At 57.0% G+C, this 23,606-nt stretch overlaps 1 protein-coding gene across 3 annotated transcripts in view; it reads left to right on the top strand.

The window, feature by feature from the left end:
• The window catches only part of CASZ1 (castor zinc finger 1), a 171,605-nt gene that overhangs the window by 23,917 nt on the left and 124,082 nt on the right, over positions 1-23,606 (top strand). For all 3 annotated transcript variants that reach the window (XM_072026896.1, XM_038166757.2, XM_038166760.2), the window contains exon 2: positions 6,851-6,994. The gene's annotated coding sequence lies outside the window, so the exon portion shown is untranslated. The remainder of the gene's footprint in view (positions 1-6,850; positions 6,995-23,606) is intronic.

Raw genomic sequence — 23,606 nt, 5'->3', positions numbered from 1 at the left:
CTGACGCACCGAGCCTTACCGGCACTCGCCCGCCTCGTGGCCCTGCTGGGGTCTCCCCACGGCTCTGTGGGGTCTGATGGGGCTGTGAGCGGGGACAGCCCGGCCTCGGTGGTTGGGGACAGCCTGGCCTTGGTGACCAGAGCCTGCCTTGGCTGAGAGGTGGCTGGGGAGCTGCCAGGTTGAGCCTTAGATGGCACTGGTGGGGTCTGGCTGGCAGCACCTGGCAAACGGAGGGGCTGTGGATAGAAGAAGGCCATCTCACTGCTTCTGGAGACAAATCCAGGTGTAAATACGTGCAGTGATGGGCTGCCAGAGCGTGCCCTCTGTCCCTGAACCAAAAGAAAGGTTGGTGCCCACCTAACTGCCCCCTGCCTGTGCCAGGCTCCCCAGTGCGCTCCTGCGTGGTCGGGCGCTGCTGGTACCTGCTGAGCTGCCGCGGTGTTGAGGGAATTGGGCTGGAGCAGGGCTGCGTGCTGAGGCCATTTTGTGGCAGATGCGTATCGGGTGCCTCTGTCCGCAGATGGCTCTCTGGGATGGCCTCAGAGCACCGGGATCGAATCATCCCCGTCATGCGTCTGAGCGAAGGCAGAGCAGAGCAGGGGAGGTCGGGCTCCTCGCTGGCTCTGCTCGGTGCTGATTTTTGAGGGCGGTTCTGGAAATTTGTTCCTGTGGGTGCTCTCAGAGCCAGGTCAGCGTTTCCAGGTCGTGCTGTGTGCCGCACGATGCCCTGTGCTGCTCTGCAGGAGCCAGGCTGCACCCTCTGCTCCCCTGCATCCCAGCGGGGAGGCTGCAGTCCCACAGCCCGAGGTGCCGTTAAATCCTGGGCACTCTTTCTGCAGCACAAAGTGGGCAGTAAATTGATGTCACCTCCTCCTGCGGTAGCAGGGGTGTCCTGGAGCAGGCACTCAAATGAGCCGGACGGCGTTAAACACCCTCCTGTGCTCTGGGGTGGCTGCTGGTGGCTGCTGGTGGCCAGTGCTTCCCAAAAACTCCGGTTCCTTCTTGAAGACTGAGAAGGACGCAGCCAGGGTCCCTCTTGGCCACCCACTTCCAAAAGGCAAAACCCCCCCGGCCACGCGCCTGCAGCCAGACCCGGGGTCCTGGGGCTCGGGGAGGCACACACCAGCCCCACACCCTGCTGCTGCCTGCCTTTATTTGCACACAGGTGGCTCTGCTCGGGTGCCCCCAGCGTGGAGGAGCACGAGCGAGGCACCTCGTGCATTTTTTGGGTGCTTCATGGTGCTTGGAGCACGGACGGCATCAGGGGAGCGCCAGCCTTCAGCCCTGCTTCTGGGGGCTCGGGGCAGGTGGCAGGGGCCGGCGTGAGCGCTCAACACACGCTTGCAGGGAGGTGTTCGGCTTCCTCGCGGGTCCCTGCGGCTTTCAGAAGCCGTCCACAGAGCGTTGGCTTCACCTGGGCGAATGCAAAGAGGTGGTGGTTTCCATGGCTGCCCGGCCTGGCCCTGGCGGCACACCCTTTTTGTGTAAGCTGGCTCCCTGGAGTCGATTGTGTTTTGGCAAACAGCTTCATAAACTCCTCCAACAATTAAACTGAAAAGGAGGAGAGAAAAAAAAAATAAAACAACACAACAACAACAACAAAAAAAAAAAGCAACGAAACCCATGCATTACGGGGTGAGACGGGCAGACAGCTTGGAGCAACTCCCCTGGAGCTCGGTCCCCGTGCCCGGAGCTGCCCCAAACCCCCGGTGCCGGCGGGAGGCAGCCCCGGCCGCTCGCTGGACTTGGTGCTGGGAGGTGCCCGCACGGCTTCAACCCACCGAGCTGCAGCGAGCTCACAAACACGAAGGAAAAGGTCATGTTATTAGCTTTTCTTTTTTTTTTTCTTTTTTTTTTTTTTTCAAAGCTGCAAACATCTCCCTCTCTGGGAGGGGAGGCTGCACAGATGCCAGCTCTGATTAATTTAAATATTTACCAATCCCATTTTTTTAATTGTGTATGTTTGCGCTCTGTTTGTGTCCCATAAAATACCTGGTGTTTTGGGCGTACCCCGTTTGCAGGGTGCATGAGATCACACTGAAAAAATGCAGTGAAAAACATTTTCATGCCACGACACATCAAATAGGATTTTGAATTAAGATGAAGATATATTTTTTTCCCCCTTTATCTCTGAAGTTTGGGTGAAAGGGTTTTTTCTTTTTTTTTTTTTTTAATTTATATCGAACTAAAGAGAAATCGCCCCACGAATTCCTCTAAGAGTTATTTCTGCCTTGTTGGGCCGGGCGATGTCCCTGGATGTGTGCAGGTGAACCCAGAGCACCGAGTGACCGTGGCGTGGGCACGGGGGCTCGTGGCTGTGCCCACCCTGGAGCTGAGCTTGGGGCAGAGGCTTCTCGTGGCTCCTCGGCCTGGGATTTTGTGTGCTTTTGGCCATGGCAGCTCGCAGTGCTGTGGGAGGGAAGTTTTATTTGCGGGTTCAAGCAATGAAAGCGCTGCCCATGTTCACTCCACCTCCTGGTAATTGCTTTCCGTGCCCATTGGGTCAGTCCCAGCCCAGCTGGGGAGGCACGGGGCTGCTCCCTGGGAGAATGGGGTGTCCCCAAGGGAGGGTGGCATTGCTGGGACCTCAGTTGTGCCACCTCCTCTCTGCTGTAAGACATCCCGGCCCAAAACTTGAGTCCTGGGCAGGGACTTTCCATTTCTGTGCCTACAGCTGGAGGTGGGCTCCGTGAGAGTCCCATCCAGGACACTGATCCTGCAGCGGGCCCAGCTCGAAGCTCCCACTGTGTGCTGGGGAAGGGAAAAGGAGAGGGGAGAGGTCGGGGTGGGTGTCGGGAGGCAGAAGTTGTCCTTGCCTGGGCCATTCGCCAGGCTCTGGAATTGGACCTGTTACTTTTGAGGAATGTAGGGCAAGCAGGAGAGATGTCGTGGATGCGCACGGGGCTCTTGCCTCAGTGTCCTAGGAAAATGCCAGAGCGTGGGATGGCGAGCAGCAGTAATTACCCCACAGCTTCAGCTCCACCACTGCACTCTTTGATCACTTATTACTTTTCTATTCCTTCTGCTTCTTGCTGTAATTGTTACAAAATCTCCCTGCTTTGGGAGGGGTCCAGGACTCCAGGGCCCAATTGCATCTGCCCTGATTCAGAAAGTGGGTCATGCCGCTTGGTCTGGGAAGAAGATACTCATCTTGCTTAGCATGATATTTATTAGGAGATAGGGAAGGGAATGCAACCGCGCTGTTGCCTAGAAAATTGCTCTGGGGGGATAGCGAAGGACTTGTGAGGGCAGAGCACGGGAAGCTCTTGCGCACCCGGTGCCTGCTGAAGCCGTGCCATAATCCCTGCTTGCCCGCTCCCCTGCTGGTGAGGCAGGCGGCTGGGGAAGTGAGGATGAGGAGGGGACCCGTAGCTGTCCTCGCCAGCTCTGGTGGGCTCCTTGCCTTCCTCGGAGCGAAGGCTGGTGGGAGCATGAGGTTTAGCTTGGTTTGCGCACGAGGACGTGCTGCTCCCGGAGCTCCACGCGAAGCCCTGACCTGGCTGGGTTTGGATGAGCGAGCAGCTCTGCTCCCGCTCCCCAAAAATGCAGCGAGCCTTGGTGCTAGGTGACACAGAGCAGGTAGAAAACCTGCATCCAAAGCCTAGAGCCATCTCCTCTGGTGTCTCTCTCATTAAAGAAGAGAGAAGGGAGCCCAGTAGCAGCAGCGAGGGGTGATCCACCCAGCCTCGCTGCAGCAGGGTCTCCCGTAGGGACGCTGCCCCAGAGCGCCCAGCTCGTGGGGGGTAGGAGAGCGCGGCCGATCCTGCCAGGCTGGCTGGGCCTGTGCTGCTGCTTGCTGCGAAATCACCCTCGGGATTATCCAAGGGAAGAACTGGCAGCTCCAGTAAGTTGGAGGGCCGGATCCCCAACTCGTTTAAATTGGCATGACTTCACTGGAGCCAACGCGACTGCGCCGATCGAGCACCAGGTGAGGATCCGGCCCAGAACCTTCTGAAAGACCAAGAGGGCACGGCAGAGGTTCGATGGAGCCCGCTTACAGGTGCGGGGGCTTCTGCCAGGGGTGGCCCCTTGGTTGTTCCTTCCACCCTGAGCGGCTTCATGGGGCTCCGAATTCTTGTGGCCATGGGGAAAGCCAACACAGGGCTCGCTCAGGAGAAAGGGGGTGCATGACACACAGATCGGGGGCTGTCTTCAGCCTTACCCTGTTGCCACCACGAGTTTTAATTTCTCCCAGGATGGAAGGAGAGTTTCCACTTCGGCAAAGTGTCCGTGTAGCCGATGCCTGCTCCGTTGGGCACATGTGGCCAGAAATTGCGGGTTCAATATTGCTTTCCCAGCTCCTCACCTCGTTCTCGGGGCGTTATGGGGTGTGTGAGGAGGAACATCCCGGTGTGTTTGTAGGGGTTGTTTGCCGCAGCAGCGGGCTCCGTGCGGGGCTGTGCAGGATTCCCTCCAGCCCCCAGCGTGCACTCACATCCGGGGTGGATCTGGACGGTGCTTTGGCAACTCCCGGTGCAGCGGCACAGGGCCGGAAGTGAAGAAGGGATAAAATATCCAGCTGAAACTGCTGTAGGATGTAATTACCTGAGCTGGAAGGGGGCCAGGACGGCAGGTATCGCCTGCATCATCTGCTGGTGGTATCAGAAGTGCCCGGCGTGGCGGTGGTCAGGAAGGAGCAGTGACGTGGTTGGAGCGATGGCAGCGTAACGGCGTTTGAAGTCGCTCAGTGTTTGTCTCCACAGCTGTGCCGTGCACGTGGTACCCACGAAATGCTCCTGGGGAACGGCAGGCCACGGATGGATGGCCCTGTCCTGACGCTCGTTCGAGTGCTCCTACTTTTTCCATTTAAATTAAGAGAGGGGAAAAAAAAAAAAGCTTAAGGAAAAAAATACAAAAAAAAAAAAAAACAAAAAACACAACAAAGGAAATTGACTTCCCAAAAATTGCACTAAGCTAACATTTGAGGCCTGGCACGAATCCATCTCAGCCAGGAAACTCCGAATTAACCAGTGCGTTCCCACGCGGCCGGGAGGGCGCGCACGGGCCGGAGCTTTGCACAGCAGGGGCTTGGGGCTGGGACCACCCGACCCGCGTGGGGCACGCAGCAGAAGCTGCCCTCGTGCTCCTCCAGACCACGGCTTCTCGGTGCAGGGCAGCCGCTGCCAGCACCTGAGCAGGGTACCTTGTACCAGGACTTTCCCCGCGGGCTCTGCGTTGGTGGAGCAGGGACAGGGCGATGCAGCAGGCACCTGCGAGCTGGAGAGCTTCCACCCGGGCTGCAGGCGAGGACGAGGTTGACAATTCTTCATTCCCAGCTTGCGCGTGATGCAGCGAGGCGTAAATCACCGTGCCTGACACCGTGGGTTCGGGTCAGGTTAGAGGAGAAGGCAGGGAAGCGCCGGCCAGGCCGGGGGGGCAGCGCTGGGGCTGGGAGAGCCCCAGGGGTCACGGGGAGAGGCCGGGGCAGAAATAGCGCCCGGTGCCGCGGGTCAGAGGTGGCCGGAGCTGGCAGGGCTGCGGGAGGCTTGCAAAACACCTGCTGAGTGCTCCTTGCCTCGGCACGATGCCGGCGGTCCCGCGTGTCCGCCAGGGCTCGTTTCGCTCTCGGGTTTGGGAAGGGAAAGGGCCGGCCCCGGGCACGCTGCGTGGGGAGCTGCGGGCACAGTGGGGCTGCCGGCCCCTTCTGCCCTGAGCCTGCACGGCTTCGGGGTGCTGCAGGCACAGGGCTTCGTGTCGGGGCCGTGATAGCATCTGAGAGCAGGCGCTGGGGGAGGTAGGGATGTGTTAAGGCTGAAAATATTTACAGGTTTTGAAGTTGAAACGCAAACAGGAAAAGCCCTTTAAAAAGTGAGTGTAGTGGATATTCAAAACAGGGATTGCCATGGAAACGCCACAATATTTGCTTAAATTGACACAAAGGTTGCTGGTTGCAGGGTTCTGACTTCTTTGGCTCCATTTTCTTTGGCCCGGCACCTATCACAAATTGATCTCAACAACCCTCTTTTGTTTTGCTTCTTTTATTTTTGTCTGATGGAAGCTTAAAAAAAAAAACACGCGCCACCGCCACCAAAACCCTCCCGTGTTCAGATCCCACCTCCCAGAAGAGTCTGAAGCTCCCGAGCTTCTGTCAAATGTTGGAGCTGGGACGTGGTTTAATTTTGTAAGTAAGGTAAAAGTTCTTGTTCTCTTAATCTCTGCATTTATCCATTTCCTGCGTTGGAGGAAATGGAAGGGAATTGTCTGAACTGTCCAGGGAGCATGGGGAGAAGGGTGAAACCTGTAGCAGAGGTGGAAGCGTGCGTCCGAGGAGAGCTCGAAGGAGGAACTGGGACTGGAGCCAGGCCAGTTTGCGGCCCAAAATGTGTGAGGTTTAGTTCTGGTTCCCAAAGCTGCCTCGCGTTTGCCAAGCGACCTCTGACAAGAGGCTTAATTACCGTGTGCCTTGCTAAACTGGAAATAAGGACTCCTCCTTTGGTGCGGTTGTGTTTGTACCGTGTTCGGGGGGCTGATGGCAGAGCTCCGTGCTCCCCGTGGCTGTGACACCAAGCAGGGACGGTGTCGCGGCCCCACGTGTGCGGGGGGAAGCTGCTCAGTAAGTGGCTTAGCGCTGCTGCTGCTGCTGCCCGACCTGGATTTCTGGCTGCCTGGGGAAAGTCGGAGCCTGTGGGCACCTGGGGGTTGTGCCGTGACCCCTGAGCTGCCAGCAAAAGGGCAGCGGGACGCAGTGTGCGTGGGGCAGGGGGAGCGGTGCCGTGCCCTGCTGGCCGTGTGTGACCCAGGGCTGAGGTCCGTGGGAGGCTGTGGCATTCGGCGTCACCGCTCGTGATTCACCTGAGCTCTTGTGCTGCTCGGCAGGGAATGTTCACTTCCTTTCTGCACCTCTCCTCAGGGCAAAGAGACTTCACCAAGTGAAGGGAAGCCATCAAAGTCGCCCCGTCTTCTGCTGAGACCGCCTCCAAAACAAAGACCCTGACCCCTCTCCCGGCTTTGTACACTGGAATGGACCTTGAAGCCTGTGACTTCTCAATGCAAGGTACGGGCTTCATTCTTTGATAAGCTTTGAAGTAGTGGGGTGGTTTTTCTCTCCAGAGCCTCCACTCAGATCCCTGGGGCCTATAAAGTTTAGAAGAAGTACTGAAAATCAGTGTTTGGGTCACAGATGCATGACGGGGTCTTGGTTTGTCGTGGGCTGGCTCACGAGCAGCCCCTGGCCTTGCTGCCCATCTCTGCCGGGACAGAGGCACCCCCCGACCCAGCAAAATGCTGGTTTGAATAACTGCCGGCCGTAGCCACCTTCTTCCAAATGAGCTGGTGTGCAGTGTTAACAATTAGCTCAGTGGTGTGCCAGAACAGGCTGGCACGGGAGTCCCCCGGGTAAGTATTGTGTGGGATGGTTTCTGATTGACTCGTCTCGCAGCAGAAGAGGAGTTTGAGAATGTCTGTGGTCACGGTGGGAAACTCAAAAGGGTTGTGTGGGGGTGGGACTCTGTGTTTCTAAAAGCCATTTTACTTTCTTCACTGCTTGGCTCCCGTCAACTGCTCCTCTACAAAGAAAGGTAGGGCAAAACATGGCCTGGAAGAAAGCAGCTGTGGGATAACATCGGGGATAACGCGTTTCTTTCCAGTGCTTTGAGGGTTTGGGAGGTACCCGGTGGCACTGCCCCGCTGCTCCAGATGGAAGGGGCTGAGGATCCTGGCTGTGTGTGATGTTAGGGCTGATCTAGATGATCTTTAAGGTCCCTTCCAACCCAAACCGTTCAACGTTTCTGTGATCTGCAGGGGTGGAGGTTTTATTAGGGGGATACCTGCGTACTGTGATGGCACCACTGAAGGATGATGGTGTCTCAAAGAAGATCAGCAACCCCAAGTGCCTGTGGGGATTGTTTATCACCGTGTTCCCCTGGTTTTGCTGCTGTGCCATAAATGGTACCTGGGCTATGCCGTGGTGAGTCACAAACACGGCTGAGACCTGGGCTGCAAGGAGCAGGGCGGAGGAGCTGCGTTGGCTCAGCGGGAGGGCAGAGGGGAGAAGTCCCGGAGCGAAGATGTAGCTCTGGGGCTTCTCTGGCAGCTCTCCCCGACCGTGTGCGACATGGGGGAATTTACTCATGTTCCAAATGTCCTACCATAAAGAGCAACAGCCGTGATCCTCTAAGGCTCAGCAGGGCTTAGCGCTTGCCACGTGTTCAGAGCCTACAGAAGCGAGTGCTTTCAGCAAACCTGCCAGTAAATAAAGCGTGCCTCAGGAAGGGATATGGGTGAGCTGTGCCTTTCCACACCTTCCTCGTGCTGAAACTCCTCCAGGGTCTGGCATGCTTTATTTGGACAGCTTGGTTTTGAACTATTAATGTAGGGAACTCTGGCTTTTATCCCTCTGTAAGCCACTCCAGTGCCTGTGTCCCCTTTTAGAGCAGTGGCATGCGCCCTCCCCAGCCTCCAGAGGTGAGAGAGCTTCCCAAATCGGAGCTCTGCCCAAAGGGATGGGGTGCTGGACCACAGGGAGCCTTGATGGCTTTATGAAACAAGATATAATTTTCCAGGTTGGCTGCAGCAGGTGAGTTTTCCATCATACATTGTTATGTGCCTCTCCAGAGAGGCCCCACATCCAGGGGGAAGAACTGCTGAGGAAGTTGCTGCATGGGCTCAGGCTCTGTTGACCTTTTCGCTGCTTTCTGCTGGGATAGCTCCTGCTACTGAAAGCTCTGTGTGTCCATCTGGCATGGGCAGCACCTCTGGGACAGGAGGTTTGGGAAGGAGACGGGCACATCAGAAATTCCTTAAGTGAACCTTAAGATTTGGCTTCTTGTGGATCAGTAATCCCTTGCGACGTTTGCCTTCTCCTAGCAGCTCCTGGGCGCTCTGTCTGTGCGCACTTGGGTCCTTCAGGGGCTGGGCACAGCAGCTCATTAGAGACAACAGAAATATTTCCCTGAACTCCAGCTGTTTTCCGAGGTTCCCCTGCTTCTGCAGGCATCACTCCAGTGAAGGGAGATGCGTTCAGCCTTTCAGGCATGTGGCTTTGTGATCGTTCATGCTCTGGACCAGAAATCCCTGTGCTCCAGTCTTCAGCCCCGGAGCAAGCTGTATGGCTTCTTCTTTCAAAACAAGCTCAATTTACTTTGGGCTACAGAGGCTGCTTGCACGTTCTCCAGAGCCCATCCCTAGGCTGTGCTGGCTGTTTCACTTTCTGTTTATAAGCACACAGTGCTCAGTCCTACAGCTGTAGGGGTTGGAGGGCTTTTCTTGTTGAGCTGATGAAGGGGTAGCCTTTTAGGCAGGAAAAAAATGTAGACAAGTACGTGGAAAAGTGATTAGAAATACCTGCTTTATCTCTGAATTTGCAAAACGTTTCCCCACGCTTCAACCCTACAGTAAGCCTAAATTTGGGGGTTAGCTTGGGCTGAGGGTGTTGGGCTGGGACGGGGGAGCGCTGCCTCCCCCCGAGCTGCAGCGGGAGCTGTGCTGGGGAGCAGGGAGCAGCCTTGCAAAATCGTTGTGGAAATTTACCCGCCTGCGTACGAAATCAGCTCGCCTGCCTTTGCCAGGAGGAGTTTAGCTGGCCCATTACAATATCCATCTCTTTATGTATTACTCGTTCTGTGAGAGAAAACTTTCCCAGGCGGTTACAAAACTCAGTCTAGACTGCAACGTGTGGCACCTGGCGGTGCTGCGCCGCATGCCTGGATCTGAGCGCAGCGCCTGCCCGGGCGCCCTGCTCGGGGCTCCCAGCACCCACCTGCATCGTGGCGAGGGTTTTCCACTCGCAGCACACTCGGTGCAGAGAGCTCTGGCCCCAATCCTGCCCATGCTGGTGTGAACGGGGCTCTGCCCTGCCCGCTTATGGAGCCAGGCAGGTATTTTTGGGGTGCCTGTGCTCAGCCCGGCGGTGCCCGTGCAGAGCACATCCAGCGGAGCAGAGGAGAGGGAGGATGCTAAAAGCCTGCCTGGGATAAGAGCGGGGTTGTCACATCCATCTGCTCAGGCCCTGACGAGCAGCTGATCCATATTGTTAACATATTGCCTGCCATATGGGCTAGCTCAGCTCTCCAGGAACGCTTGGGAGACCTGACCTCTAGTGTGACAAGACGTGAGCGTGAAGGACGGGTTGACAACAGCCCTTGGGTCTCGGAGTGTGAAACCGTGTCCCAGCCGCTTCCGCCGCCCTTCCCCGCGTCTCTCTTCCCTCTTTTCTCTCTCCGAGGGTTTTCTCCTCCCTCCCCTGTTTTCCGCATCCCTGGTCTGCGCTAGATCAATGACCTTCACTCCTAACCAGACTGGACAGTTCTGACTCCCTCCCCCGGGCCTTCGATCAGATGTTTGGTTGGCGGCTGTGGAAAGCTGAACGGGGGAAGTCGAAGGCGGGGAAGGAGCATCGTGTGCTCGGCAGGTCCTGTCCTCACCCTGTCTGCTCCAGGAGCGGGATGGGACTGATCCTGTAGGGTCCTTAGCATGGCCTCACGGGGAGGCTGCTGCAGGCTCTAAATGGAGGGCTGGGACCAGCAGAGGCATCTACACAGGGTGAAAAAGCTCAGGGCAGGGCCTGATTTTGTACCCAGAGCCGTCCACACGAGGGGCAGCGGTGCAGAGTCCCTCCTGCAGTGAGGGGCTCAGCCAGGCAGGATTTGGCCCCGCTGCCGGAGGAGCCCCAAGGCTCACGTGTGTGGGTACGTGCAGAGGCTTAGCCCTAAAGAAGCCCGGTGCTTAAGCGAGGGCTGGCAGCTGCCTGCCACACAGCAGAGCAGCCTGCTCCAAAACTCGGGTGGAAAAAGGATGTTTGGTGCCAGGGAGATGGGGCCGGGCCCTGGTGCGCTCAGACCTCGCCTTCACCGCCACCATGGGTTCTTCGGGCTCCTGCAGCCGCTGCTGGTGGAGGTGACTGTCTCTTTCTCAAGGCTTCTGCCTTCACACTTGAGCTTTCTGGAGATTAAATCCTGGCACAAGTTTTGACGCAAACAGTCAGGATTTCAGCCCTGGTTCCTCAGAAGAGGATCGGGATGTTTCTCAATTGTTCTCACCCATCGGCTCAGCCATACCTGCGGGCACGAGGTGGCTTCTAGGCTGCCAAGAGAGGGCTGCCTTCTTTTAAACTCCTGTCCCGTGGAAGGGAGTATCTTCAAAAAGGTCGTGATCTCACCCTGCTGCTCTTCCTAAAGGTTTTAGGCTGGTTTAGGCGCTTTTTCCTTCCCCATCCATCTGCAGTTGCGAGGAGCACTGGCAGTGTTTGTTTGTAGAGGAGCCCACTGAGGTATTGCAAAATAAAAACACGGAGATGAGTCTTGGTTTATTTACTCAAGCTTTGGTGATGTAACAAACCTGATTTTATGCTAATAGTGACTCAGAAGCAGAGCTGGGAGGAGAAGCCAGATCTCCTCATTCCTTGAACCATCTGACATGTTTCTTCCTACCCTCACCAGATCCCCCAGGTCTCCCGGCTGGGATGCAGGCACCCCGGTGAAACAGCCAGCTCAAAGAAAAGATGATGGGTGCTCTGCCAGGCTGTAGAGCTCCACTGAACATTTAGGAACGTGTCTGGCTGTGTGGGGGACCTCCTGTCCCCCAGCTGTCCAGCAAGAGCCAGCGGGGTGCTGACCCAGCGGGGTTCCTCAAGGAGAACGGGGTTGGAAAGCACTTGGAGCAATCAGTGAGTGGGCACCTGAGTGTTGGAGGGAAATGCATGTTCAAAATGTGGTTCTTGGAAATCTGTTGATAAAACGGGGAAAAAAAAATGTGAGAAATGAACAAATATTGTACAGTGAACGTGATCGGCTCTCTGACGTCTTCCACTGGGGCTCGTTCCAGAGCGGGCGCTCAGCCCACGGGGCGGTGCTGCAGGTGAGGCTTATCTCCTGCTGGAGCTGCATATGGAAAGGCTGTTTTAGCATATTGCCTCTGACAAATTATGTATTAATGCCGGGGCTTTTTGTTGTTGTTGCTGCAGTTATATATTAACCATTAAGAGCCACAGGTAAGCCATCTGCTGATGTAAAGCAGCAGAGCTGCAGTTTCAGCCAGCAGAGGTATCCTGGTTTTTGCCGGGGCAGTTTGCGATCTGCCTCGGTGTCTGTCTTGGGATTCTTGCTGAGTTTGGCTTAGCTGGGCGTTAATAGGATGTACAAGAGAAAAGAGGAGAGGACAAACTAAGGTGAGTTTGAAAGTAAAATGAGCAAACATTATGGCTAGCCTTGTCCTTCCAGAAGTCAAAAGCCGCTCCCCTCCTCCCCCCAATTATAAGGCTCCCTAACGCCGAGCTTTCTGTGTTTAGGATGTGCAGAGATCACGTTTCAGGTGGCTGTGCCCTGTCGGTGGGAGGGCAGGGGGAGGCACTGTACCTATACCATAGTACAAAACAAAAACCTTACAACCTTACGTAGCTGGTGAGATCCTGGGCTTTAAGGAAAACACCGAGCACTGCAGGGGTGACGAGAGGTGGCACTTGGAAGCAATCCCTGCCTGGTTGTCTGTCCCTGCAGCGTGCTGGCCTGAGAACATCCCACTTGGGAGCCTGGCTGCTGTCCTCCCTCACCAGGGCTGGTTCCAACAGGGGCTGAGCCCGGTGCCCTGCAGGCCGGGGAACACCTGGGGACGGGGAACATTTGGGAATGGGGCTGTTGGGCAGGGGAGCAGGGCAGGTTGTGTGGAGCTGCTCAGGTACAACGTGGGGCATGGGGGCTGTGCCTCTGGGGAGCTGGGGATCCTCAATGCCTGAGCAGCTCACAGGGGGAGTGCTGAGTGCCTGGGCTGCACATCCATGCCGTGGCCCTGGCAGAGCTGCCTCCCACCCGTCCCAGCTGCAGGGAGGGCAGGGACACCCCAGGACCCCACCACATCGGGCACCCGGGGTTGCTCTTTGAGCCCTGCCGTGCTACCTGTCCTCCCCTTACCCTGTCCTCTTCTCCCTCATTCCCCAGTGCTGCTTTTTATGGGTTCATAGAAAGGAAAGGAGATTTTTCTTTCCCTCGTTTGCTTCACTCCATCGCTCCCATCTGTCCATCCAGGCCCTCAGTCCCTTGTTTTTTTGGAGTCCTGTGGCTTTGGGCTCTCCGGGATGCTCTTCTGGGCGAGGCTGGTGTGGGCAGGAGGTCTGGCTCAGAGGCCAGCGCGTGCAGTGGGGGCAATGTGCCTCTTCAAATTAATCAGTTTTCTCCTCCAGAAATGCTAATGGGGGAAAAGCAATTAAAGCAGCCTGTTTTTTATTAAGTAATCTGTGTTAAGAGCTTGTAATGAAGTTTAGTGCCGTTGTGACTCGATATTTCAGCTTCACCGGTTTGAGTCAAAACAATCCAAAGTGGGAAGGGAGCGAGGAGGTGAGCTGCCCCCCGCGCAGCCTCGCAGGTGGAGAGCTCAGGGACCCCCATCCTCCTCCTGTCCTGCCTGGGGGCTTGGAAACATGCATCCAAGGATGGCTTCCTCTGGTTTAAAACATGTTTGCAAACTGGGGATGACTTTGGCCCCTCGGAATATCCTGGCCTTGTTTCTTGGGGTAATTACAAACACCGAGTTTTCCGTAGGGAGCGATGAGCGGAGGAGGAGGGCGCAGCAGGAGGTTTGTGTCCGGCCGGGTGCCTCTGAGCAGGTTCCTGAAGCTCTTCCAACACCTGGAGAAGTTTCAGCAGCACAGGGTGAGGGGATGGCATCTGCCAGGGCCTCTGCTCCCTCCGTCGGAGCACCACGTCCCCGTGCCCAGGGCAAACCTGCTGGGTGCGAGCAGCGCTGGAGCCAGCCCCTCTCCTCTTCCTCATCTTCCTCCCATCCCAGGAGAAGGCAGAAGGGGGGGAAAAGGGACCGTGTCTCTTTAAACAACTCCATGCCAAGCCTCTGCCGTCCTGTTTTATCTGAAGTCCAACCGCATGTTGTTCCAGGGCCGATCCGCTTTAGCTAATTAATAATCTGACAGGAGCCACCCAAGGGATTAGCTGCTGAGACGAGCTAGACCAAACCCCCAGCAAATGAGCCCCGCGCTCCCCGGGGACTCGGAGGTGACTTTGGGGGGCAGGGGGCTGCACCACGTGCAGGAGGGTGGCGAGGCCCTGAAGGGGATTTATGGCAGCTGGGAGGGCGAAGGGGGAGGCGAGGGGTTGCGATTTATGGGATGTAAACTAATAAATCAGTTAGTTGAGGAGGGGAGAGGGGGAGCGCCAAATTACAGATAAGGCCTTAAAGGAGCAGCGTGGGCTGGTGGCGCTCCTCGGGCAGGGGGTGCCAGGAGGGTTCCTGGGGTGGACCCCTCGTGGCTTCTCGGGACAGAGAAAGAGGGAGACTGCAAGGTGCTGGTGGGACCGAGTGGGGGAGAGGTGGAGAGCTGCAGGTTGGTGCCCACAGCTAGTGGCTCGGCTTTTGTGGTGGAGGTGGTGACACCACAGGGAGCACAAGGCCACCGCTCGGGATCCCAGGGGACAGGGCTCTGGCAGCTGCAGTGCCCCTGGCCTGGAGGGATAGGCAGGTGTGAGAAACTTGGTGTTCCCCGGCACAAACCCACCTGCGTGGCTTCCAGCCTCGCTCATGACCACACTGCCCTGGTCATGCTCGCAGCCCTGCTGCTGCGTCCTTTACCTCCTGCTTCCCTGCCTGCTCCATGCAGTTAGTGCAGGGGCGTGCTCGGAGCAGCACGAGCTGCTGTTAGGAGAGCTCTCAAGGCAGAAGGCAACACGTTGGCTTCTCCAAACTTCCTTCTTCATTCAGTGACTCTTCAGGCAGTGGCCAGGTTTGGAGTTTCCTCTCAAGGCAGGACTTTGGTTTTGTTCCGGAGGCTGGCACGGGCCCGGGACACGCCGAAAGTGTGGGGACACACTGAGGGTGTGCGTTGGTGCTGCTGCTCCTCGCTCCAGGAGCCACGTGTCTGCTGGGTGGGGTGGTGGCCATGGGTGTCGTGTTTTCCCCTGCCTCTTGCAGCGAGCCCTTCTGCCTCTTGTTTTTCCGTACTGGTCTCCTCCAGTGCCATGAAGCCTCTCCTGGGCTGAGGTTGCTCCTGAGTGCGTGCCCAGGCCTCCGCTCTCTCCGGGGGCTGCTCTAATGCACAGGGTGGTGCACAGTGGGGTTTCCAAAAGCCTTCTTAGGCAGATCTGTAATCCCTGCCCCAGCTCGGTGCCAGACACAGCCACAAGCTAATGGAGAGGGACCTGGGCAAGGTCTCCCTGCAGCCCTCTAGCGAGCCTCCAACCCCTCACCGAAGGCGCAGCTCTCGGCATTGCTCCGAGGGGGACACTCCTTTCTCTCCTCCCTCCCCGCTTCCCCTGCAGCAGCCCCAGGGGCACAAGGCCCCTGCCCGTGGCCAGCAGCGAGGCTGTGGATGCGGAGCAGCCCTGGGAGCCGGGCGAGCTCCTCCTGCTGCTCCCCAGCCCGTAGCACCCCGGGGCCCGAAGCCAGCCCGGCCCCGCGAGCAGCTCCGCGGTGGGCGCTGGAGGAACGCCTCTGCTGACGGGGTCCTGAGCTCCTGTGGGAGCTGCCCTGGGGGAGCACAGCACCCAGCACATCGCTCTGCCGGTGGGGCGACTGCATTAAGCAAACCAAACTCATCTGACTTCTTCTTTTACATATCTCCATCTCCAGAGCTATCTCACAGGGTCCCCAGCGCAGGCGGGCTGGGAGCTCGGCGAGCCTGGGGGTGCTGGCCCCCACGGAGCTGTGCTGTGCTGCTGAGCCACCTGGGCTGCTGGAGCGCTCCACAGCCATCAGAAAACCTCTCCCTGCCCTCCTGCTGGTGTTTCGCATCCTCAGCCTCGCTGCTGGGGCTGAGCTGTGCGGGGAGGCTCCTCCGGAGGCTGGGCTGGCAGTCGCGCCGTCGCAGGCTCTCCTGCACACAGCCGCGGTTTGGCCTCCCTCCTGCAACGCTGCCAGTGGCCCACGCTGCCTCCTGACCAACATCATTAGCGCGGGTATTTATATTTCATTAACAACATTAAGCCAAAATGGCATTAAAAGCAACACCAATGATAAATAGCTTATTAATAAACGGGCAATCGGCTGCACCACGCGCAAATTCAATCCCTTCCCAAACGCGTCTCCTGCCACTAAAACCAGCCGCTTAACCCCTGCCCTCCTGGAGAAAATTGAAGGGGGCTTTAGGGGTCCCAGCAGGTGTCTGTCATTGATCTTGCTGTCCTAAGCCCCGTTCCCCCGTGATCGCAGCCCTCTCCCTGCCGTGGGCAGTGCCCGTGGCACAGCCTCCCTCGGCTGCACCGGGCGCAGGCTGTGGCTGTGACCTCTGAGGACAGCCAGCCCTGTCCTTACTGTTCCCCGTGTGTTTATCCTAGGGATTAAGAATGTTAAAAATGTGGCTTTTCATGTAAGCTTGTCAATCAGTTTATTTTTATTTTTTTGTTTTTGTTTGCCCCCAACTCATTAGGCTCTGAAATGACTTCCCATGCTCCTGCCCCACCCTAAGTACAAAGGCTCTTTTATTGCTCTTCCTGCTCCTTCTTTCAGCAGTAAATTAATTGCATCAGAAACTTGGATGACTTTGGAGTCGGAGGCCCCTCTCACACCACTTCTGGGTTTCTCGGAGGAGAGGTTCCCCTCGCCAGACACGGTGCCTGCACTTTCCCAGCGGGGAGGACGTGGCGCAGGGCTTTGCCGTGCTCGCTGCGGCTGTGCAGCACAATTCAGTGCCTCCCTTGCACCTGGACACGTGGGTCCCCTGCTCCCTGCTCTGTGGGGTCAGCAGCACGCAGATACAGCTCCCAAATACCAGGGCAGCTCTCCAGGAGGTCAGGCTCATCCGTAGTGCTGTGGCCGTGCACCGTGCTGGCTGGGCCTGCAGGTGTAACACGGTGACCGCGTGCTCTCCCTGTCGAGGGCTGGCTCACCTTTCAGTTTGCGTCGTGCGAGGGCTTTACATGGAAGGCGAGACCTCTGTCCTAGCCTGGCCACGTCTGAATGTCACCTGGCTTGTAGCATTGGGCTTCATTTTCTGCACCTATGTTCCTAGCTCTAAGCACAGCGGTGGTCCTGAGGTCAGGATTCGAGGTTTCAGCTGCAATTTTCCTGCCTCCTCCTCCTCCAGTCCTTGGTCCCTCTGTTAGGGGCTGTGCTGGGGAGGGAGCACAGGATTGCAGAGCAGCCTGGGTTCATCTTCACGACCTGTGCATCTCGTGCTCCTACAAGGAGCAAAGTGCCTGCCTTGGGTAAGGGTGGCGCTGAGGCTTCCTGGGACTGCGGGGGATAAAACCGGGCTTCTCCCTTCGTCTTCCTCCATTGTGCTCCTTTCCGTGCTTGCTGAAGGATCCCTTTCACATAAACCACCGGTGCCAGCCAGACCTCGGGCTCTTTCTCTCCTGTGAATAACCAAACCAGGACTCGAGGTCTTGAGTCGTGCGTTTGATGGGGGAAAACTGGTGTTGGAGACTTGGGTGGGAAGCAGCATGACTTCCCCGTCTGCTCGGGCTCGTGCTTCGTGGGAACCCCTTGGTGCTGCTGGGGGGGACGGCTCGTGGCTGAGGGCTGTGCCCTGCACCCTGCCTTCAGTCCTGGCTGTGCCGGGGGGTGCCCGGGGCAGCCCCCCCAGGGTCGTGCTGCAGGGGCGTGGGGCTGCTCAGCACCCAGCTCCCAAAGCGTCGCGCTCAGCGCCCTTCCCTAGCAGTTTCCCAGCCCCACGAGCTGCCTGCTCCAGTGCGGCTCCGCGGCGCGTCTTCCCTTGAAAGGAATTTTAATCAAACTTGACTGAGGAGTTCTGAAAAACACGAGGAAGTAATTAGAAATATGAATTTACAGCCTGCTGGAGTACCTCCCTCTCTTTCCCTCTCGCTGCGTAATGCCTGTGTTTGCCCACGTCTCCTACCGTTACCGGCCTCATTCCTCAAGCCCTCCTCTGCTCCACCACCTCGCTCCAAACCCCGCCGCTCAGATTTGTGACCCTCGCCCAGAGGAGACAAGGGGGAGCCAGCTCTGCGGGAAGGCTGCAGCCCTCGCCTTCTCCTGCGAGGCAGCGAGGAGCCAGCAGGACAGTCCCAGGAGGAAGTTGCAGGTTCCCTGAAGGAAATTGGCTGGAACAGCCTCCCTGATTGTCTGTGATTTCCCAGCTAGATAGGCCCCAGGGGAAGGGGTAGGCTGGAGCAGGGTGGAATCAGCCTGGAAACGAGGATGGGCTGGATGCTTCCTCCAGAAGGTGGTGTTTGCTGCTTCACGCTCTTCACGAGGATCTTCTGGGGTTCTCACATAGGAAACCTTTATCCTGGGAAGGTGCCGAGCTCGGATGAGCCTGGGCTGCATACCCAGCTCCCAGGGCAGGTCACGCACCCGGTGTGGTTCATGGCTCACACCGCAGTGCTGGTGGCTCTGCCCCTGGTTCCCATTTGTGTGTCCTCCTCCTCTGGTCCCACGGGGGCACATGGTGAGTCCCGGGGTCACCAGTACAGATTGGCAAGCTCTCAGCTCAGTGCTCAGCTCACCCCACAGCTGCGAGCCCTTCGCAGAGCGAGGAGAGCCGCGCGGGTGAGGCTCCAAACCCCGTCCGGTTGCAGGAATTAAGGGGCAAGGTGTGAGCGGTGTGTGGGGGCAGCAGGGGGGCTAAACCACTCCGGCACTGCTCCTCCTCTCGTCTTTACCTTGCTTTCTTCTTAGAGCAGCAGCAGAAGCAGCTGGGATATGGTGGGACCTGGGGACGTGGCTCTGCTCAGACAGTTGCCAGCCTGCACGGGGATTAGGAGGGGCTCTGAATCCGCGGGCGGAATTTAGCAGAAATGGGCAAATTAGTGGCTTTGTCTGCATGACCCTTCAGCGGATTAACGACCAGGCTTCTAACCTGTAGCTTTCTTTTCCTTTTTTTGAGGGTTAGGCCCTGGGGGTGATATCTTTTCCTCGGCCCAGAAGGGGCCAGCCACCACGGTGCCCATGTCCCTGCCCGACGGGGGCTGGGGCTGAGAGCCCCCGGGGTGCCTGGCTCCGATCCTCATTTCCCTGGCAGGGCTCTCGTCTTCCTGACAGCAAAAAGAAACCGATCCCAAACGCCGTCCCCAAATCTGCTATCAAAGAGGCTGCTACTGCGGCCTTACCCCGGGCTGTTTGGTAAGAAGGAGAGAAGGGGGAGTATCATAAGTACTCCCTCGGGATCCCCTCTTACACTCTCATTTTCCTGTAACCACTTTGTTTTTTTGGCTAATTAAAGACTCTGAGCAGTTTTCAGCCTGTGGGGTTTCTTTTATTTGGTTCCTTAGCAATTAACTTTTTTTTTTACTGAGCAAAGTTTTGACAGAGCTGGGTAGGAGCTGGGGCCCACGTCTTGGATTAAACTTCCAGGTCTGTTCTCTGCAGCCTCGTGAATCCAATCCCTTTCCTGTCCCTTCAGTGGCCTTTCTCTTTCTCCACGGATAGATCTCGGTCCCACCCGCTGCCTTTGTGCTTGCTTCTCCGCCTTCACCTCCCCAAGCCTTTTTGGGGACCCAGGAGCCTTTTTGCCCCATCCCCTGTGGGCAGCGAGCCCTGTTTTCCCCGAGGTGGCTTCCCTCTGTGCAGCAGTTTTCCCAGGACCATCCCATGGGGTAGGAAGAGCCCAGCCTGCAGGAGGATCCTTGCCGTGCCCGGGGGTCTCAGGGTGCTCGTGAGCTTTGTGCCTTTGTGCCCTTGGGAGCCCTGTTGCCCCCCTGAGCCCCCCTAGGACATGCAGCCGGTAACCAGCATCGGGTGCATTTCTTATTCTGAGGGCTGGGGCTTTTTCTTGTTGTTATTTTCCCTGCGAGCTGTTCCCTTTGCTGCCACGCAGCGTGGGCGGCTGCCCCTCTCCACAAGGAGCGTGGGCACCGCGGCACCGCCCCGTCCTGGGGCTGCTTTGCACCCCCTCGCCCCCAGCCCTACTCCTCACAGGGAGCGTGCCCACACCAGCACGGTGCGGGTGTGCACACCTGCAGCACGCACATGCAGGCACCAGCGGTGGTGCCGGCACCGCCGTGCCCGCTGCCCTCAGCCCCTGGTTTTGTCCGTCCAGCCATCCATCCTTCCATCCATCAGGTCCTCCACGTGGCCCGCACGAGGCACGGCCGGCAGCAGCTCTTCGACGTGCAGGAATCTCTACAAAACTTTTTTAAAATGTTTTTTTTTTTTTTTTCTGGTTGCTGCTTAAAAAAAAAAAAAGCAGCACCACAAAACACAGCCCCCCCAGCCCGCCCTGCGTGCGCTACACCAAACTTTGTCATCTGCAGGAGGTGCCCAGCCTCGTCCCCAAGCGCTGCAGGTCTGAGACAGTTGGAGTGCAGGAGGGAGAACAACCGTGGTTTCCAAGGACTGATTAGATGGCATGCCAAGTGTATTAAATTTTGCAGACATTTTAACAGCAATATGCTAGATAGTTGGGTGTCCCCTGAGGCTGCTGGATTTTTTATATCCTTCACAGAAGGTCAAAGCCCTCTCCTGCCTGCCCCCTCCCTCTCTCTCTGCTGTCTCTCGCTCTCCCTTTCTCTCCCGTTCCGTGTCCCTTTCTCTCTCTGCCACCATCCCTCTTTCCCTTTCTCTCTCTCTTTTTTTTTTTCTGCACTTTCTCCTTCTCTTCTGCTCTGTGCATGTGAAATAAAAGATCAGGCATTTGTGAGTTCCCTGGTGAGTGGAAACTCATGCGCTCCCTGTGGTCTCCCGGCACAGAGATGAGTGTGCTGGGGCTTTCCCCTCTCTTTTCTGCACTTTGTTTTGGGGAAAATATGTTTTCCTCCCTTCACTCCCCAAACATCAGTGTTCTCTCCCCCCCCCTCCTTTTTTATTTTTTTATTTTTTTATTTTTTGATTATTTTTATAGAAAAAAAAAAAAAGGGCAGGAAAAGAATCCATCTGGCATATGAATAATTGAAATGGCTCAACTCTGTTCCTGTTGCTGTTGTTTGCTCTCAGTTCCTCCTCCCCCGCCCCAGCCCCAGCATCCCCCCCGGCTCTGGGAGTCGAGGTGAGGCCGGATGGATCCCCGCGGGAGGAGCAGGGGGCAGCAGGAGCTGGTGGCTGCCCCGGCCCTGGGGAGGGCGGGTGGCCGCGCTGCGACCCGGGGTGCTTGTGCCGGTGCCCGTGTGGGTGCCACCCCCCCTGCCCACCCCAGGACCCGTTCCCCACACCACCCATGGCACTGCCGGCCCCACGGGGCTGCCTGGGGGCAGAACGGGCCCCTCCTGAGCATGTGGGGCTGTGCCCTCAGCATCTTCCTCTCCGCCTGCTCCCTGCTCTGCCTCGCGCATCTCCTGGCCACTCTGGTCTCCACCGTGCCACAGCTCTGCAGGACGGGGCCTTCTTCCCTGGGATCTTCTGCAGCGCCCGGCACCCAGTGCAGCGCCCGCTGCCTCTTTCAAACCATCCCAAGTGAAAGCAGAGAACTTCAGCGCATTCATTCTGGATGAAGACGGGTCTCCAGATGACCGCCTGATCCATCTCCCTCCCCACAAGGCAACTTCCATCCTGCCCCCTACCTCCCCCTGCCCATGCTCTCCTTCCCCTCTGTCCGTCCGTCCGTCTGGCATCTCCCCCAGCCTGACGCGGGGGCCAGACCTTCACACACCCCCCTGGAGCTGGAGGTGGCAGGCGGCCTCCGACGAGTTGTGTGTTTTGCAGAACGTCTTTGCTGTGTGCATTTGCGATGATACTTGGCAGGCGTCGGTGCGCGTGGTGTGTTTTTGGGGGATGTTTGTGTATTGTTGGGGAGGAGTTTATATTTAGGCTCTGTTTTTTGTGGTTTGGGCAGGTAATGTGTGTGCGGGTGAGCTGTGTGTGTTTATCGAGCTGTGTGTGTGTGTTTTCGGGCTGTCTTGGTGTTTGTTGTGTGGGCACATGCCTGCAGAGCGTGTGGATGGAGACGTGGGGATGTTTTCTCTTGTGTGGGGCCGCTGTAGGAGTTTGGGCTCGACTCCTGAGGGGTTTGTGTGCGCTCCGGGATACACACCCCACGTGTTACCTACCGCTCTCGGAGGCAGCGTTTGTGATGTTTACTAATTTGATTAATTCTGGTGTTTGGAGGGATGGGTTTTGGTGAGTCTGGAGCGTGCTTGGAAGGTGTTTGTGTGAGTGTGCGCTCACAGAGGGCAGGGAAGGAGGTGAGGAGGGAAACCTGCTGCAAAATGCAGAGCTGGAAGCGCCTCGTCCTTACCGTCACTGGTGGGCTTTGGAGGGCCGGAGAAATCATGCGAGCAGGCAGATAGTTCCTCCTTCCTTTTTCTTTCCCTTTATTTTTATTTTTTTGAATCTTTTATAGATCTAGGAAAAAGCAGAAGTATTTCGGATGGAATTCAAATCAGGGTCATTTAAATATATGTAGATACACAGGTCTTTTTATATAAAGACTCCTACACACGATAAAGAAGTTGCATGTAAAATCTTTGGTAACCCAGCACTTGGTACAAATAATGAGATATTTATATCTAATAAAACTGGTTTGATGGGGAAATCATTCTCTTCTCTGCGCATTTCCATTTGAAGACAAGTTTCGGTGCTGGGGTTTGTTTTTTTTCTGACAGTAAAACCAAGGGTTTGGCACCAACAAAACATAACTCCCCGTAAATATCTAAATATCTGCTCTCTGCCATAAACACTGGGAGATCTGCCCCGTCATGTCCGAGGAGCCTGCGTACGCGCTCGGGGCTTTCATGTTGCTCGCAGCGCGCTTTGCGGAGAGCCGAGACCCGCAGCGCGCCGCGGGCAGGCAGGGCGACTGCTGGCACCGGCACAAAGCCACCCGCCCCACGGCCCCGAGGGGCTCCTGCACACCCCAGGACCCCGTCACCGAGGGCATCCCAAGCCCCTGGTGTGCCTCAGGGGGGCCCAGGGCTGGGGACGCACTGGTACCGGCACCCAGTGGCCAGCCTGGTGCGAGGGGATCTGTGGGCGCAGCGCCTGGAGGTGGCAGGTCCCTGGTGGCTCCTTGCTGCCCAGGTTAGATGAGGACAGCCGTGCTGGGGCTGCCACCAGGCCACGCAGCAGAAGGGGATGCCTTTGGGATTTGGCAGCCCCGTTGGCAGAGCAGTGCCCGGTGGGTTTGATTTTTTCCCCCGTTCTCAGCCAGGAAGAAGCGTGTCACGCAGTCAGTTGCTGGTCCTGGTTATCGACCGCCGTTAGCACAGCTCTCACTTGGAAATGCTGCGCTGTGGGCGGCTGCAAGGGCATTCAGCAGGGAGCTGAAGGGTACGGGGTGGGATTCACATCCCTGCCACAGCCGTGGATATCCCGGGGTAGCCGAACCGCTGTCCTGGGGCTCCTTTGGTCTCCACGTGCCTGTCCCGGTGCCTTGTGCAGGAGGAATTGGCGGGGATAAACCCCGGGGCTGGTGGCCCTCGTTGTGTTTTACATCCTGTTGGGTTAAACAAAGGCAGGAGCTCAGATTCTGCACCGTTCTGAGCCTTGAACTGACATTAAATGGCAGCCGTAAGCAAAACGTTGGCGCGTGCGGCAAGTTTTCACTTAGCAAGCATCCAAGTGAAGTGCTCCAAGAAAGCCAGGCTTGCTTTTTTCTGGGTGGATTCGTGCAAAGTTGGAGCGCTGCTCCATGGAGGCTGCTCATCCCAACAAGTTTTGGTAAAAACACGGTTCTGTTTGAGTGGGAAGCTTTGTGTTCAGTGTATTCTAAAGAGGGTGACTCACAGTTTGTATTCTGTTAGACTTTGACAGCGTTACCAACATAACGTAACGTTGCATCTGTTGATTTGGGGAGGTTTGTGTTCATTTAACTAAGCCGAGCATTTTTGCCAAGGCTG

This window comes from Anas platyrhynchos, chromosome 22 (genome assembly GCF_047663525.1).
Source record: "Anas platyrhynchos isolate ZD024472 breed Pekin duck chromosome 22, IASCAAS_PekinDuck_T2T, whole genome shotgun sequence".
Taxonomy (NCBI): Eukaryota; Metazoa; Chordata; class Aves; order Anseriformes; family Anatidae; genus Anas; species Anas platyrhynchos.
Note: the sequence above shows the minus strand (reverse complement) of the source record. Positions and strands in the feature narration are given on the sequence as shown.